General features: G+C 50.7%; 1 protein-coding gene and 1 long non-coding RNA gene across 6 annotated transcripts in view; one reads left to right on the top strand and one right to left on the bottom strand.

The window, feature by feature from the left end:
- dclk1a (doublecortin-like kinase 1a) overlaps positions 1–17,683 on the bottom strand; it is a 475,245-nt gene that overhangs the window by 258,826 nt on the left and 198,736 nt on the right. The window lies entirely within an intron of this gene.
- The window catches only part of LOC119977292, a 55,370-nt gene that overhangs the window by 30,337 nt on the left and 7,350 nt on the right, over positions 1–17,683 (top strand). For all 3 annotated transcript variants that reach the window (XR_005463157.1, XR_005463156.1, XR_005463155.1), the window contains one exon: positions 10,670–10,767. This is a non-coding gene — a long non-coding RNA (uncharacterized LOC119977292). The remainder of the gene's footprint in view (positions 1–10,669; positions 10,768–17,683) is intronic.

Genomic DNA, 17,683 nt, shown 5'->3' with positions numbered 1-17,683 from the left:
TGGGAGTCTCCTTTCGACATAGACAAACATAGGCAATGAAATTCAACATCACTTCCAACATGCCAGCTCAACCTTCACCCGACTGAAGAAAAGAGTATTTGAGGATCAGGGTTTCAGATTATGATTTACTGGAGAGCAGTGATCACCATGCTCCATGTATTTTGGAGAGCTGTACAACCTGCAGCAGGTACCTCAAAGCATTGCAGAAGTATCACGAGTGGAACCTTCACAAGATCCACCAACTCTGGTGGCAGGTAATGTGCTCAAACAACAGCACCCTCTTCCAAACCACCTTACTCAGAATTGAGGTGTTAATCATTCAAAACTAGCTCTGCTGGGTGGGATATGTCATTCACATGCCTGATATTGGGCTCCCAAAGCAACTGCTCTACTGGGTACTCGTTCGTCATGGCAGAAGACCCCCGGGAGGACAGTAAAAATACTTTAGGGATGTCCTCAGGTCACCCCTGAAGAAGTCAAACATTCCCTCTGACTCACGGGAGAACACTGGCTTGTGACCAACCAAGATGGGAAAGGCTCTTTCGGGATGCCACGGAACACCTTCAGAAACTTTGTCAGGAATATACAGAGGCGAAGTTGGAGGGAACGCATAAACCTTCAAACAAATCATCTGTGAAACCCTTCCACCACCGCCTGCCCCACACATGTGGCAGAGTCTGCAGATAATGCAATGGACTTATCAGCTATTTCAGAAGATTGGCTGCAATATATATTTGCTCCATTAATGGCGCCATAAACCTCCCCTCAACAATCACAAGCTGACTCAGCTCTCTCCAAAATTCAGGCATCGCCCGCTAACAATTCCAGCTTCCGGGTATCTTCAATATTTTTCAATTCAAATGTGTTCAGTTCAGTTCAAAAGCAAATTGTTTGCTTTCAGGCCTGTACCTGCACAGCATAAATTCCACTTGGTAAGCAGTCAAGGAGTCCTGAACTGCCCACTGCGATATTGAGATAAATAGAAATAAATCAAAAGTCAGTTAAAAGGATCTCATCTCCCCAGGTTGCTGGGATGTGGAATGCCCATTTTCTGCATCTAATCCCTCATGAACCCTTGGGTTCCTTTGATGGTTAGATAAATGAGTGAATAGAAAGATAAATTGCTCTCTTATGGGGAGATAAGGCTCAGAATGGCTACCCTTCAATTTCTCTTCACTGTGTCAGCACTCTGCTTGGCATCTACCTCAAGTAACAAGGTTCAGAGCAGAATGCTACAGTGTATGAAAATCAAAGATGCAGATGTTTCCTAGCACTCCACGGTCCAGTGTGTTACAGGTCCAACATGCTGTGCCATGGTGCCAGCATGCGTCACAGAGCACTTATTTATTCACCATTTCCAATGAATAATAGTCTTCAAAGGATCATGGAATTATAAATCAGAATCCCTGCTGTGCATCACATATCCATCAAGTCTCCCAGGCAGAAGATCTTTATATAAAACAGGTACAACTTGTGCATCATGCAGTTATTTTAAAAATTATCATTAAAATACCGAACAGGCCAAATCAATTTTAGTTTGAAAAACTGAGCCAATTCAATGACAAGAGATTCTTCCACAGTACAATTCAACTTCAGAAAATCTTTGGTAATCCATTGCAAATGTGGTTTGGAAGAAATCGATTATTACTATTCACGTCACTTCGGTTCAACTCTTAACCATCTGATCTCAACAAGACCATTCTTAATTTCAAATATTTTCATGGGCATATTTGAATGAAAAACAGCGAGCAATAGGTTAATTAAATGCAAAGAGCACGGAAATCAAAATTGCGCAACTAGTTCAGTAACGTAAGAGGCAATTTTTATCTCCTTTCAACCCACTGTTTCTACCTCCCTCCAATCCGCTACTGCTTATTATCCACCCGCTTAATACCATGTGTGACATTTTAAATTATAATTCAGCTCTGATATTTTGTAGATAATTACATGGCCAGAGTCCACACATGCTGCTTCACCCATGGGAGCATCACCTTAATCAGTATAGAAGATAAACCTGATTATTAACTTTACAAATCTACATGTTAGGGTTACACTAGGGGCTTTTCATAGTAACTTCATTGCAGTGTTAATGTAAGCCTACTTGTGACAATAAAGATTATTATTATATCTTGAAATATTCATCTCAAAGCACACTTATGTAACACACTTTAGCTCTCTGAGCATAATATTATTTTTCTTGCAAAGTCAGCAATATACTTCTTAATGCATATTCTATCGAAACATATGTTATAATGAAGGCCTGGATTTTCACTGAGTTCAGATGACTTGGGAACCCTTTGATGCACCATCGATTGCACGCGAGGCGAGTGATTTACCAATGTCAGGCTTTAATTAACTAGAACACAGCCTGGCGATCGTCTACAGTGGAAAGGAACGATCGTCAGGCTTCTGAGCATTTATACCTCGTTGATAGAGGCGTGGTTAACTCAGCCTCTCGGCCAATCGGTCGAGAGGCACATGACCGACCAGGGCCAATGGTAAGCCGACGTTCTGGCCCAATGGCAGACGAGTATGCAGATCATATCATCACATTCACCCCTTACGGAGAAGGAAGGCGGGGGGGGGGGGATGTGAACGAGACCCGGGGGGGGGGGGGGGGGGAAGAACTGATGATATGAGTAGCCGTCGGGAGAATAATTTTCTCTCCGTACCCTTGTCGAATTTGGGGGCTTGCCACTGGCCCAGACATAACAATATTTACAAAAGGAAGTCCATGGGACCGTAGAACTCTAGATGGATTCGATCAGTCGTTTGGTGGTCCTTGACGTCCTGGCCGAGCGCCGTAGTGGAGGAGGTGTCGTCGGATCGGCTGATGGTCCTGCTGATGTCCTGGAGTCCGGGAGCGATAGACCTCGAGTAGTCTCCGTCACCTGAGCTGGCCGCGGAGACGCCATGGATGTGGGATGGGGAAGCTGAGTGGGGTGCTGGGGTGAAAAAGGGGAGGGGGGGTCTGTGGTGGGGGGGGGGCTGCACGCCGGCGGGTGCCAGGTCCCGGAGGGAGACCGTGTCCTGCCGACCGTCGGGGTACTCCACATACGCATACTGCGGGTTAGCGTGGAGTAACTGGACATGCTCCACCAACGGATCGGACTTGTGCACCCGCACATGCTTCCGGAGCAAGATGGGTCCGGGGGTGACCAGCCACGTCGGGAGAGGGGATCCGGAGGACGACTTCCTGGGGAAAACAAGAAGACGCTCATGAGGCGTCTGATTAGTTGCAGTACAGAGGAGTGAGCGGATAGAGTGCAGTGCATCGGGGAGCACCTCTTGCCATCGGGAAATAGGGAGATTTCTAGACCGGAGGGCTAGTAGTATGGTCTTCCAGATGGTACCATTCTCCCGCTCGACCTGTCCGTTACCCCGGGGGTTATAGCTGGTCGTCCTGCTAGAGGCGATGCCCCTGTCGAGCAGGAATTGACGCAGCTCGTCGCTCATAAATGAGGACCCCCGATCGCTGTGAATGTACGCGGGGTAGCCGAACAGTGAGAAGATGGAGAGTAGGGCCTTAATGACGGTCGATGTGGTCATGTCGGGACAGGGAATGGCGAAGGGGAAGCGGGAGTGTTCGTCGATAACCGCCAGGAAGTAAATGTTGCGGTTGTTAGAGGGAAGGGGCCCCTTGAAGTCAATGCTAAGACGTTCGAAGGGGCGGGATGCTTTGATCAGGTGTGCGCGCTCGGGGCGGTAGAAGTGCGGTTTGCACTCGGCGCAGATGTGGCAGTCACGGGTTACTGACCTGACTTCCTCGATGGAGTAGGGCAGGTTGCGGGCCTTAATGAAGTGGTGTAGGCGGGTCACCCCTGGATGGCAGAGGTCTGCGTGGAGGGAGCGGAGGCGGTCTATCTGCGCGCTGGCGCAGGTACCGCGGGACAGGGCATCAGGAGGCTCATTGAGCTTCCCAGGACGATACAAGATATCATAGTTGTACGTGAACAACTCGATCCGCCACCGTAAAATCTTGTCATTTTTGATCTTGCCCCTTTGTGCATTATCAAACATGAAGGCTACTGACCGTTGGTCTGTGAGGAGGGTAAACCTCCTGCCGGCCAAATAGTGCCTCCAATGTCGCACGGCTTCGACTATGGCCTGGGCTTCCTTTTCCACAGATGGGTGGCGGAGTTCGGAAGCCTGGAGAGTTCTGGAGAAGAAGGCCACGGGTCTGCCCGCTTGGTTCAGGGTGGCCGCCAGAGCTACTTCTGAAGCGTCGCTCTCGACCTGGAAGGGGAGGGCCTCGTCGATGGCACGCATCGTGGCCTTTGCGATGTCCGCTTTGATGCGGCTAAAGGCCTGGCAGGCCTCCGTCGACGGCGGGAAGGTCGTGGTTTGCATGAGGGGACGGGCCTTGTCCGCGTAGTTGGGAACCCATTGGGCGTAGTATGCGAAAAACCCTAGGCAGCGTCTGAGGGATTTGGGGGTATTGGGGAGAGGGAGTTCCATCAGGGGGCGCATGCGTTCGGGGTCGGGGCCTATCACTCCGTTACGCACTACGTAGCCGAGGATGGCTAGGCGGTCGGTGCTAAACACGCATTTATCCTTATTGTACGTGAGGTTAAGGAGTTTTGCGGTTTGGAGGAATTTCTGGAGGTTGGCGTCATGGTCCTGCTGGTCGTGGCCGCAGATGGTGACATTATCAAGGTACGGGAAGGTAGCCTGTAATCCGTACTTGTCGACCATTCGGTCCATCTCCCGTTGGAAGACCGAGACCCCATTCGTGACACCGAATGGAACCCTAAGGAAGTGGTAGAGGCGCCCGTCAGCCTCGAACGCGGTGTACAGTCGGTCACTCACGCGGATGGGGAGCTGGTGGTAAGCGGACTTAAGGTCCACAGTGGAGAAGACCTTGTATGTCGCGATCTCGTTTACCATGGTAGAGATACGGGGGAGAGGATACGCGTCCAGTTGCGTAAACCGATTGATGGTTTGGCTATAATCGATGACCATCCGGTTTTTCTCCCCCGTCCGGACCACCAGCACTTGGGCTCGCCAGGGACTGTTGCTGGCCTCGATGACCCCTTCCGTCAGCAACCTCTGGACCTCGGACCTGATGAAGGATTGGTCCTGGGCGCTGTACCGTCTGCTCCGTGTGGCGACGGGTTTGCAGTCGGGGGTGAGGTTAGCAAACAGGGAGGGAGGGTCCACTTTGAGGGACGCGAGGCTGCAGACAGTGAGGGGGGGTATAGGGCCGCCGAATTGAAAAGTCAAGCTCTGCAGGTTGCACTGGAAGTCCAGTCCTAGGAGTGCCGGTGCGCAAAGGTCAGGGAGGACAAGGAATTTATAATTTTTAAAAACCTTCCCTTGGACCGTGAGGTCCGTGATGCAGCACCCGGTGATGTGGACGGAGTGCGAACCTGAGGCTAAACCGATTTTGCGTGTTACGGGATGGACAGGGAGTGCACAGCGTCTTACCGTGTCAGGGTGAACGAAACTTTCCGTGCTCCCGGAGTCCAGCAGGCAGTCCGTCTTGTGGCCGTTGAGGTGGATCAGCGTAGTCGTTTTGGCGAGCGTGCGTGGATGAGACTGGTCGAGTTGAACGGCCGCGAGCCGTGGAGAAAATCCGTCGTCGCTGTCCGATTCCATGCTGGAGGGACCTTGCGTGGCAGATGTGGAAGCCGGTGGCCAGGATCCCCAGGTGAGGTCTGTTCCCCAAGATGGCGGCGCCCAGGACCCGCACGTGGGGTAGGGGCCCCAAGATGGCGGCGCCCAGGACCCGCACGTGGGGTCGGCAACCCAAGATGGCGGCGCCCAGAAAGCCCTCGTGGCCGCTGGAGGCGCAGCTAGCGTTGCCGGCGCTGTGAGCGGAGAGGCGCGCAGGCCGGCTCCAAGAGGTGAGTGACCGGCATCAGCTGCGGGGATGCACAAGCCGGCTCCAGGATGCCGGCTAGGTGCATCAGCTGTGAGGATGCGGAAGCCGGCTCCAGGACGCCGGCTAGGTGCATCAGCTGTGGGGATGCGGAAGCCGGCTCCAGGACGCCGGCTAGGTGCATCAGCTGTGAGGATGCGGAAGCCGGCTCCAGGACGCCGGCTAGGTGCATCAGCTGTGGGGATGCGGAAGCTGGCTCCAGGACGCCGGCTAGGTGCATCAGCTGTGGGCGGAGGTAAGGCGCGCGGGCCGGGTGCGGGGGGCCGGGGGCGGGGGGGAGCCGTGTCGCGCTGCGGGCAGGCAGGGACCGGGGGCCCGGAGAGGCGAGCTGTCGGTCGCCGGGCCCGGGGTACGGGGGGGCCCGGAGAGGCTAGCTGGTCGGGCGCCGGGCCCGGGGGTGGGGGAGCCGGGGCCCGGGAGCGAGGGAAGCAGGGCCGCTGCGGGCAGGCAGGGACCAGGGGGGCCCGGAGAGGCGAGCCGGTCGGGCGCCGGGGCCCGGGGGCGGGGGGAGAAACGTGCGCGGCGGGCAGGCAGAGGCCTGGAGGGGCCGGGGAGGTGCGCATGTCGGCCGGCGGGGCGCGAGTCGGGAGCAGCTGGGGCGGCCCTGGAGGAGAGAGAGAGACACACAGGCCGTTTGCAGAGGCCTGGGGGAGGGGGGGGAGAGTGCTGTGCAGCTTCCAGAAGCGCTGCAGCCAGCGATTTGGCCTGGCAGACCGTGGAGTAGTGGCCCTTCTTCCCGCAGCTCTTACAGAGGGCGGAGCGGGCTGGGCAGTGCGAGCGAGGGTGCTTAGCGTACCCACAAAAGTAGCAGCGGGGCCCCGCGGATTTATCGGGGCGCCCCGCGGCACAAGCCTGAGGGAGGCCGGGAGCGGTGGGTAGCTGGTGGGACGCGTGCCAGGAGGCGGCCTGGCCAGGGTCATAGGTGCGAGCGCTTTGATCTGCGACCTCCAGGGAGGCGGAGAGAGTCAGTGTCTCCGTTAAACTGAGTTCGTCTCTTTCCAGCATCCGCTGGCGGATCATGGGAGACAGCATCCCAGCCACGTAAGCGTCTCTGACGAGTAGCTCCATGTGCTCTGTAGCGGACACCGCTTCACAGGCGCAACCTCTCCCCAGGGCACAGAGGGCCCGGGCGTATTGGTCTAGAGACTCACCGGGGACCTGCTTTCTGGTGGCCAGCAGATGTCGAGCGAATACCCTGTTGATCGGTTTGAGGAATTGTCCTTTTAGCTTCCGTATAGCGTCGTCATAATCTGTTTCGTCTTCGATTATTGAGTAAGCGGCAATACCCACGCTGGAGTGGAGGACGTGCAGCTTCTGTGCCCCGGTGGGGGGGGTGGTTGTAGATGCCAGGAACCCTTCGAGGCAAGTCAGCCAGAGTTTGAAAAGTTCTGTAGAGTTCGGAGTTTGCGGGCTGATGCGGAGGCATTCGGGCTTGATGCGGAACTCCATCTTCAAAGTTGTAGTTAATTAAATTGATGCACCATCGATTGCACGCGAGGCGATGATTTACCAATGTCAGGCTTTAATTAACTAGAACACAGCCTGGCGATCGTCTACAGTGGAAAGGAACGATCGTCAGGCTTCTGAGCATTTATACCTCGTTGATAGAGGCGTGGTTAACTCAGCCTCTCGGCCAATCGGTCGAGAGGCACATGACCGACCAGGGCCAATGGTAAGCCGACGTTCTGGCCCAATGGCAGACGAGTATGCAGATCATATCATCACACCCTTTAAAAATGGTAGACAAGTCAGTTTCCTGATACCCAATCTTTCCAATTTTCACCATGTCGTTCTAAGATTGTGGACTGGTTCACTCTGCATTCCTGACCTGGCCGGCTTCATTGTGGGGATAGGCGTGCCCTACTTGTTCGCAATTTTCATGGTGTTAGGCTAGCTTTTTAAAGAGCTGTGGTTCACAGCACCTTAGAAGTGTCATGAACCATAGTCTGCATGAGGGCACCTCTTGAATGGTTAAGTTCAAAAGGTCCTCCTCATTCCCTTTATGTCAAGCTATGCCCCTTTACTCACCCCCATACCTCATGCCCCCATGCCAAAATATGCCCCTCTGATCTCTGCTGTCAATTGCACAATGTTTATTTACACATGATTAAGAGATTTAGCTTTCAGCTACTGACACTTTTATTGGAGCAAATAGGATTTTTTTTAGTGGAAAAGTACGAGTGTTTTACACACTATTGTCACTGTATGTTTAATCAGTTCTATAAGGTGTATCATGGTGAAATGGGCATGGAAGTGCCGCAGCTTGATAAAGGGGTATGGGTGGAGTAACATGTGGTGGTATGGGTGGGGAATGGGGAGTATGGAGGAGATGAAGGAGCCGAAGGAATGAGGGCCTTGATTTTTTTCACTACAGCACCAAGGCAGGCCTTTTAAACTGCCTGCCATGATACCCAACAGCCCATGGCTGCCTCTGATCTCTTCCCTTGGTTAGCTGGCCCGACTGAAGTCCGTAGCCATATCCCATCAAAAAGCTTCTCGGCGGGATTCTCCGCTTCTGAAATGAAGTGTTGGCACTGGGGCAGGAATCGTGGGCTTTCACGACAGCAAAACCGGTGCCGAACCTGGAGCGATTCAGCGAATATGGAAGGGCTAGCACATGTGCCACATGGCACACAATAGATTCCAATGAGAAACGGTGCGTGATTCACCAGGTCCGTGATTGACACTCAGGAGGCTGACAAGCTGCAGCCGCACATACACATTACACTCCACACCCACACTCGTCCCAGCCGACAAGATGCCACTGGTTGTGCTGGAACACGCCCATACAGCTGATGAGTCAGCTGGGGCCACAGGGCACCTAAGAAGGTGGCCTGGGGGGATACCTTTATGACCCGTGACCCTAAGTTCACAGTGGACAGTCAGCAGTGTTTGCAGCCGCGTGGCTGCCTTGCAGGGCACGGCAATGGTATTCCGTGCCCGTCCATCCCGACCACACAACACACCTCCTGGCCACCCCCACTACTCACCCCCTGGCCCTGTCAGAAGCCCTACCCGGCCAGCAGCACAACAGTCAGCAAACTATGGCGATGTTGGACACTTTCCGTACCTCCTCTCTCCCTCAGCAGCCACAATGCCAGTTTCATGATTTTTAAAAGCACAAGCGAACTGCGCCATCGGGAACTCGGCCCATCGAAGGCGGAGAATCGCAGAGGCCCCGGAGAATACTGAATCAGGCCCATTAATGATATGCAATGTGGACGGAAAATTGCGATTTGGTGTCAAATCGGCCCCCAGCGCGATTTTGGCTTGGAACGTCTTGTCTGCTCAATTGCATTTCGCTATTTCAGCGTTAGCCAATGGAGAATCCCACCCTCCGTCTTTGTTGGATCTCCCGAGGTGGGCAAAGCTGGAAATTTTCCAGACTCCTGCGACCACCCTCATAGATGAAACTCTAGCTAAAGTGCCTGCTATAATTGTAACCATATAAATAAATATTTAATGAAGATTGAAGAGTTTGTTTCAGTTCCGTGACCATAAAAGATGGGTAACCTTTTACTTCTACAGTTTGCATCTGTGCTATTGTCAGTATTACCAGACTTAGTCACAAGCACCATGTTGCTATAGATATACACTTAACATTGTGAAACAAAGGTTAAATATGCACTCAGCTTATAATTCACTGCTATTTTAAAGTTCAAGTTAATTCCAGATGCATTTTTCCTTGCGTGTGAGCTTGGGTAAGCCTGGTATGAACTGAAATGTGAATTTATACATGAAGTAATTCGGGAGAACGATATGAACAATTGATTCTATTATAGAGGTATTATAGAATTTACAGTGCAGAAGGAGGCCATTCGGCCCATCAAGTCTGCACCGGCTCTTGGAAAGAGCACCCTATCTAAGGTCAACACCTCCACCCTATCCCCATAACCCAGCAACCCCACCCAACACTAAGGGTAATTTTGGACACTAAGGGCAATTTATTATGGCCAATCCACCTAACCTGCACATCTTTGGACTGTGGGAGGAAACCGGAGCACCCGGAGGAAACCAATGCACACACAGGGAGGATGTGCAGACGCCGCATAGACAGTGACCCAAGCCAGAATCGAACCTGGGACCCTGGAGCTGTGAAGCAATTGTGCTAACCACAATGCTACCGTGCTGCCCTTTACAATGGGATAAGCACTGCAAATAATAGGCAATATCTCCTTACCTTCAGGATTGATAGAAAATACCTGAGTGACAGACAAGACGGCTTAAGGCAAGTACTACCAGGCACGTTTAATAAGCAAACCAAATGGACAGAAGATTAAAAATGGCAGATTTGGCTACATTAGAATATATCACCTAATTCACAAGCCTGGATTTTGGAATTGGCATTACAACTGGCATTACTAATTGGTTTTAGTAAAATTAGGTCAATGGCAATTGCAAAATCCAGGCCACACTGAAAAGAATTGCTCAGCACGTCTCTGCAAAATCTTAGACCTGTAAGAGCTGAGAAAGCTTTTACATTAAAGGTGAACTCTCTGAGTCAGTTGCTACTGATTAACTACTATGTAGTAGCAGACCAAGAAGAGACGAACATAGGGCACCCATTATAATAACCCTCACGAGACCAAAGGGGACTTGTAGAGTGCGAGCATCCCTCTCGTGGGCAGGGGCCTGCCCAGCTGGGGCTCGTAAACACACCCTTTAAAAACCAGCCCAGACTGGGACCAGGACTGACTGTAGTCCCAACTGGGACCTTTCAATTGTAAGCCGCGTTGCGGCTTTTACTTTGTGATGACTAATTACATTTTGTTTAACTTACCTTCTCAGACCTCCTGAGCTTTTTATACTGGCAAAGAGGAAAGGATAACAGCAGCTGTGATTCTGAATGTCTGGTCTGCACTGGAATACCCCAGCACAGGAGTGAGGTCAGTGTGATTTTGAAAATGCTACTTTTCAGTAAGCTAGAGGCCTTCAATGCAGGAGTAGAAGGCTGGCCCCAGTATACTGAACAGACGCTGTGGACGGGATTCTCTGATCCTGAGGCTAAGTGTTGACGCCGTCGGAAACGCCGTGGCCTCTGGATGTAGGGGCCAGCACGGCACTGGAGCGACGCACGCCGCTCCAGCTGCTGAGCCCAGTGTCAACTGCCAATGCACGCGTGCGCAATGGTGCCGGCACCAACGCCTGCATGCGCATTGGCTCCCTTCTCCGGCCCCGGCCCCACACAACATGGTGTAGGGCCGGAAGAAATGAGGCCCCCAGTCCGAGAAGCCGGCCCACCCTATCCCCCACAGGCCAAAAGGGTCGGGGGGACCCTTCCACGCCGAGGCCCGCCAACTAAGAGCAGATTGGAACGGTGCCGGAAGGACTCAGGTTTTTTGTTACGCCTGCTCGGCCCACCCCGGGCTGGGAATCGCTGGGGGGCCCCTTAGAGTGGCCCCCGGCTGGTGCCGCACTAATGCGCCGGCACCAATGGTGCCGATTCTCTGCTCTGCGGAGAATCGGGTCCTGGCGTCGGGGCGGCGTGGCTCGATTCGCACCGGCTGCGGTGATTCTCCAGCCTGGCCCCGAGCTAAGAGAATCCCGCCTTGTATTTCTTTCAGGCAAATGGTATTGTTGGAGATGACGGACAGAAATTAATACTCCTGTTGGCCCCGACATTCAACACAATCAAGAGCCTCACCTACCCATGGCCCTGGACTCGAAATCTTTCAGTGAGCTTGTGGAACTTGTAGCAAACCATTACAATCCCAAGCTGTCTGTAATAATGTACAGGTACTGGTTCAATACGGCTGGGTAAACCCTTGGGTGCTCAGAGATGGAGTATGCAATCCAACGGCCATGATGCACCTGAAAAGCAGCTTGCCGTGGCGCAGTGTGGCTGATAGAAGCTAGGAGACCCATCTCATAATCTCGCGAGACATTGCGATATAAATCCCGCCAATCGTGCGCAGGCTCACTTCTTAGCAAATCTGCATATTAAAGCAGGGCAGATGGTCTCACTTTAATATGCAGTTTCTCAGGGTGCCCGAGGCATTGGGATCTATCCCCTTTGCCGTGGCGAGCGCCGTTCAATACTGTCGCTACAACGGGGGGTTTCACACCATTTAAAAATGTTGTCCCGATCTCTCTCTCTACTGCAAGAGTTCTGACAAATGGGGCTCCTCTGTGTAGAAAACGGGGCTATATGCAACTTTGGCTGTGCATTCCCTGCTGACGTCCCTTATTTAACGTGAGCGCCCCTGGGTGCGCTTGTGTGCCAACTTTCCGGGCCCTTTATGGGATCAATGTCTTTGTTCCTTATAGGCGGCCACTTTGGATTTAAAAACCCTCACGAGACCGACACTGACATCGTTCAATTTCCCCGTGGAGCTCATCGAGTATGAGCTTCTCCGCAAGTGGGCAGCAGCCTGCCCAGCTGCAGCTTGTAAACTTGCCTTCTAAAAGCCGGCCCAGACTAGGACCAGGAATTCCAGTAGACCTGACTGGGACGTTTTAGTTGTAAGCCACGTTGCAGTCTTTAAATGTTGTTTAACCTACAGCTCGGGCCTCCTTAGTTTGTACTTTTTTTATTTTAGAGTACCCAATTCATTTTTTCCAATTAAGGGGCAATTTAGCATGGTCAATCTACCTAGCCTGCACATCGTTTGAGTTGTGGGGGTGAAACCCACGCAGACACGGGGAGAACATGCAAACTCCACACGGACAGTGACCCAAAGCCGGGATCGAACCTGGGACCTCGGCGCCATGAGGCAACAGGGCTAACCCACTGCGCCACCATGCTGCCCATCTCTTTAGCTTTTATATCTATAATTTATAAATCTCTTCTTTTTTGAGGTTGGTTGGTGGCAGGATTAATTGATAAAGATGTTAAAAAATGACTTACAGGAACCTGGGATTTATCAAAAGCAAGGAACTTGCGCCAGAATTTTCCTCATCACTGGAGTATTGTTCCTGGGGGTCATGGGTGAATCTAATCCCAAAGGATGGTGCTGTCCAATGATGGGGAATCTTTGGGCGCTGAGAGAAAGCACAACTTCTCCTCCAGGGAGTGAAGGCCCTTCCCCAAGGATGCCCTCTCTTTGCTGCAGCTGCCATGTTTCTCGAGGTCACACCTAAACCTGTAAAGCAGATTAAATTCAAGGCACCCAACATACTTACAACAACATAAATTATAGATGCCAATAATCCACCTCTTGGGAGTAGAGTATCCAACTGCCCTTTGTCTTGCCTGTGTTAAGGTTGTGGATGGTGGGGGCCCACATCCTATATATTCCATTTTTAGCCTATTCAATCTGTACCCCAACTCACCCGTTAAAATTATTTCCCATGAATCAGTACAAAAGAAGCAGATAGGACCAGTAAGTCTCTTGACAGTGTTACTTACTACACATTGTGCACATCAAAATACAGCACTGGTACGTAGAAACAACATAAGAAACCCTCATTAATATCAATAGCAGATTCAAAGGCCTGGATTTTCACTCCCAAGGTGGGTGTGCAGACTGGGAAATTGAAACATAAAGGGACCTGAGGGATTTGGTAGGGTGGATACTAGAAAGATGCTTCCTCTTGTGAGGGAGACTAGAACGAGGGCTCATACTTCAAGAAGAAATAAAAGGTCCTCCCTTTGAGACTGAGATTAGGAGAAATTCTCTCTCTCATAGGGTTGTTAGTCTGTGAGTAGGGGTGGGGGGTGCGGAAAAGATAAGAAAGTGCAATTAAGACCACAAACAGACCATCCATGATCTCATAGAATGACAGAGCAGGAGTCTGGTAGTAATAGCCTCATAGTCCGGTAGTAATAGCTTCGTTGAGAATTTGGAGGCAGTTTTGTCAGCACTTTGGGTTGGGGGCAGGGTCAAGAGAAATGCCGATTCGGGGGAACTACAGATTTGAGCCAGGGAATTGGGATGGAAATTTTGGGAGATGGGAGGACAAAGGAATTAGGACACTAAAAGATTTGTTTCTTGGGGGTTGTATTGTGAGATTGAAGGAACAGGAAGTGAAGTATGGGCTGGAGCAGGGGGAAATATTTAGATACATGCAGGTTCAAAACTTTGCCAGAAATGAGATACAGAGCTCCCCATTGCAGGCGGAGGTGCTGACGACAGGCAAACTGGAGAAGGGGGTAGTATCGGCGGTTTTCGGGACTATTTTGGAGGAGGAGAAGGCGCCGCTAGAATGAATCAAGGGAAAGTGGGACGAAGAGTTGGGAGTGGGTATGAAGGAGGGGTTCTAGTGTGAACACCCGCACCACATGTGCGAGGTTGGGGCTGATACAGCTGAAGGTGATGTATAGAGCGCACCGTACAAGAACAAAGAACAAAGAAAATTACAGCACATGAACAGGCCCTTCGGCCCTCCCAGCCTGCGCCGATCCAGATCCTTTATCTAAACCTGTCTCCTATTTTACAAGGTCTACTTCCCTCTGTTCCGCCCGTTCATATACCCGTCTAGATGCCTCTTAAATGATGCTATCGTGCCCGCCTCTACCACCTCCGCTGGTAAAGCGTTCCAGGCACCCACCACCCTCTGCGTAAAAAACGTTCCACGCACATCTCCGTTAAACATTCCCCCTCTCACTTTGAAATCGTGACACCCTCACTCTTGGAAAAAGCTTGTTGCGATCCACCCTGTCCATACCTCTCATAATTTTGTAGACCTCAATCAGGTCCTCCCTCAACCTCCATCTTTCCAATGAAAACAATCCTAATCTACTCAACCTTTCTTCATAGCTAGCACCCTCCATACCAGGCAACATCCTGGTGAACCTCCTCTGCACCCTCTCCAAAGCATCCACATCCTTCTGGTAATGTGGCGACCAGAACTGCACGCAGTATTCCAAATGTGGCCTAACCAAAGTCCTATACAACTGTGACATGACCTGCCAGCTCTTGTACTCAATACCCTGTCCGATGAAGTCAAGCATGCTGTATGCCTTCTTGACCACTCTATCAACCTGCGTTGCACCTTCAGGATACAATGGACCTGAACTCCCAGATCTCTCTGTACATCAATTTTCCCCAGGAGCCTTCCGTTGACCATATAGTCCGCTCTTGAATTTGATCTTCCAAAATGCATCACCTCGCATTTGCCTGGATTGAACTCCATCTGCCATTTATCTGCCCAACTCTCCAATCTATCTATATTTTGTTGTATTCTCTGACAGTCCTCCTCGCTATCTGCAACTCCATCAATCTTTGTATCATCTGCAAACTTGCTAATCCTATACCTTCCTCCACGTCATTTATGTAGATCACAAACAACAGTGGTCCGAGCACGGATCCATGTGGAACACCACTAGTCACCCTTCTCCATTTTGAGACACTCCCTTCCACCACTACTCTCTGTCTCCTGTTGCCCAGCCAGTTCTTTATCCATCTAGCTAGTACACCCTGAACCCCATACGACTTCACTTTTTCCATCAACCTGCCATGGGAAACCTTATCAAACGCCTTACTAAAGTCCATGTATATGACATCTACAAGCCTTCCCTCATCAATTAACTTTGTCACTTCCTCAAAGAATTCTATTAGGTTTGTAAGGCATGACCTTGCCTGCACAAAATCATGCTGCCTATCACTGATAAGTCTATTTTCTTCCATATGTGAATAGATCCCTCAGTATCTTCTCCAACAGTTTGCCTACCACTGACGTCAAGCTCACGGGTCTATAATTCCCTGGATTTTCCCTGCTACCCTTCTTAAACAAAGGGACAACATTAGCAATTCTCCAGTCCTCCGGGACCTCACCCATGCTCAAGGATGCTGTAAAGATATCTGTTAAGGCCCCAGCTATTTCGACCCTCGCTTCCCTCAGTAACCTGGGATAGATCCCATGCGGTCCTGGGGACTTGTCCACCTTAATGTCTTTTAGAATATCCAAAATTTCCCCCTTCTGTATGACAACTTGACCTAGTGTATTTAAACATCCATCCCTAGCCTCAACATCCGTCTTGTCCCTCTCCTTTGCGAATACCGATGCAAAGTACTCATTAAGAATCTCACCCATTTCCTCTGCGTCCACGCATAAATTCCCTCTTTTGTCTTTGAGTGGGCCAATCCTTTCTCTCGTTACCCTCTTGCTCCTTACATACGAATAAAAGGCTTTGGGATTTTCCTTAACCCTGTTTGGCAAAGATATTTCATGACCCCTTTTAGCCCTCTTTATTGTGCGTTTGAGATTCGTCCTACTTTCCCGATATTCCTCCAAAGCTTCATCAGTTTTGAGTTGGCTCGATCTTATGTATGCTTCCTTTTTCATCTTAGCTAGTCTCACAATTTCACCCGTCATCCATGGTTCCCTAATCTTGCCATTTCTACCTCTCATTTTCACAGGGACATGTCTGTCCTGCACGCTAATCAACCTTTCCTTAAAAGACTCCCACATTTCAAATGTGGATTTACCCTTAAACAGCTGCTCCCAATCCACATTCCCTAGCTCCTGCCGAATTTTGTTATACTCTGCCTTTCCCCAATTTAGCACTCTTCCTTTCGGACCACTCTTGTCCTTGTCCATGAGTACGGAACTTACGGAATTGTGATCGCTATTCCCAAAGTAATCACCGACTGAAACATCAACTACCTGGCCGGGATCATTTCCCAATACCAGGTCCAGTATGGCCCCCTCCCGAGTTGGACTATTTACATACTGCTCTAAAAAACTCTCCTGGATGCTTCTTACAAACTCTGCTCCATCTACACCTCCAATACTGCACGAATCCCATTCAATGTTGGGGAAGTTAAAATCTCCCATCACAACCACCCTATTGCTCCGACATTTTTCAATAATCTGTCTGCATATTTGTACCTCTACTTCATGCTCGCTTTTGGGAGGCCTGTAGTAAAGTCCCAACAATGTTACTGCACCCTTCCTATTTCTTAGCTCCACCCATATTGCCTCAGTGCTCGAATCCTTCATCGTGCCCTCCTTAATCACAGCTGTGATATCATCTCTGACGAGTAATGCAACTCCTCCCCCCCTTCTACCTCCCTCTCTATCCCTCCTGAAGCATCTATACCCTGGGATATTCAGTTGCCAGTCCTGCCCTTCCCTCAACCAAGTCTCAGTAATACCAATAACATCATATTCCCAGGTACTGATCCAAGCCCTAAATTCATCTGCCTTACCTGCTACATTTCTCGCATTAAAACAAATGCACCTCAGACCACCTGTCCCTTTGCGTTCATCAACTCTTCCCTGTCTACTCTTCCCCTGAGTCACATTGAGTTTATTATCTCGTACCTTACTGGCGTTAGTTGCCGCTTCTTTACTGACCTCCAACTTCCTAAACTGGTTCCCATCTCTCTGCCACATTAGTTTAAAACCTCCCCAACAGTGTTAGCAAAAGCACCCCCTAGGACATTGGTTAAAGTCCTGCCCAGGTGTAGACCATCCGGTTTGTAATGGTCCCACCACCCCCAGAACCGGTACCAATGTCCCAAAAATCTGAACCCCTCCCTCCTGCACCATCTCTCAAGCCAAGTATTCATTCTGACTATTCTTGAGTTTCTACTCTGACTGTCCCGTGGCACTGGTAGCAAACCTGAGATTACTACCTTTGAGGTCCTACTTTTTAACTTATCTCCTAACTCCCTAAATTCTGATTGTAGACCTCATCCCTTTTTTTACCTATATCGTTGGTGCCTATATGCACCACAACAACTGGCTGTTCACCCTCCCCCTTCAGTATGTCCTGCAGCTGATCGGAGACATCCCTGACCCGAGCACCCGGGAGGCAACATACCATTCGGGAGACTCGTTTTTGACCACAGAATCGCCTGTCTACTCACCTTACAATTGAATCCCCTATGACTATAGCCCTGCCAGTCTTTTTCC

The sequence above is a fragment of the Scyliorhinus canicula genome, chromosome 14 (genome assembly GCF_902713615.1).
Source record: "Scyliorhinus canicula chromosome 14, sScyCan1.1, whole genome shotgun sequence".
In the NCBI taxonomy this organism is placed as follows: Eukaryota; Metazoa; Chordata; class Chondrichthyes; order Carcharhiniformes; family Scyliorhinidae; genus Scyliorhinus; species Scyliorhinus canicula.
The sequence above is the reverse complement of the archived record's forward strand: the minus strand, read 5'-3'. Positions and strand labels throughout refer to the sequence as shown.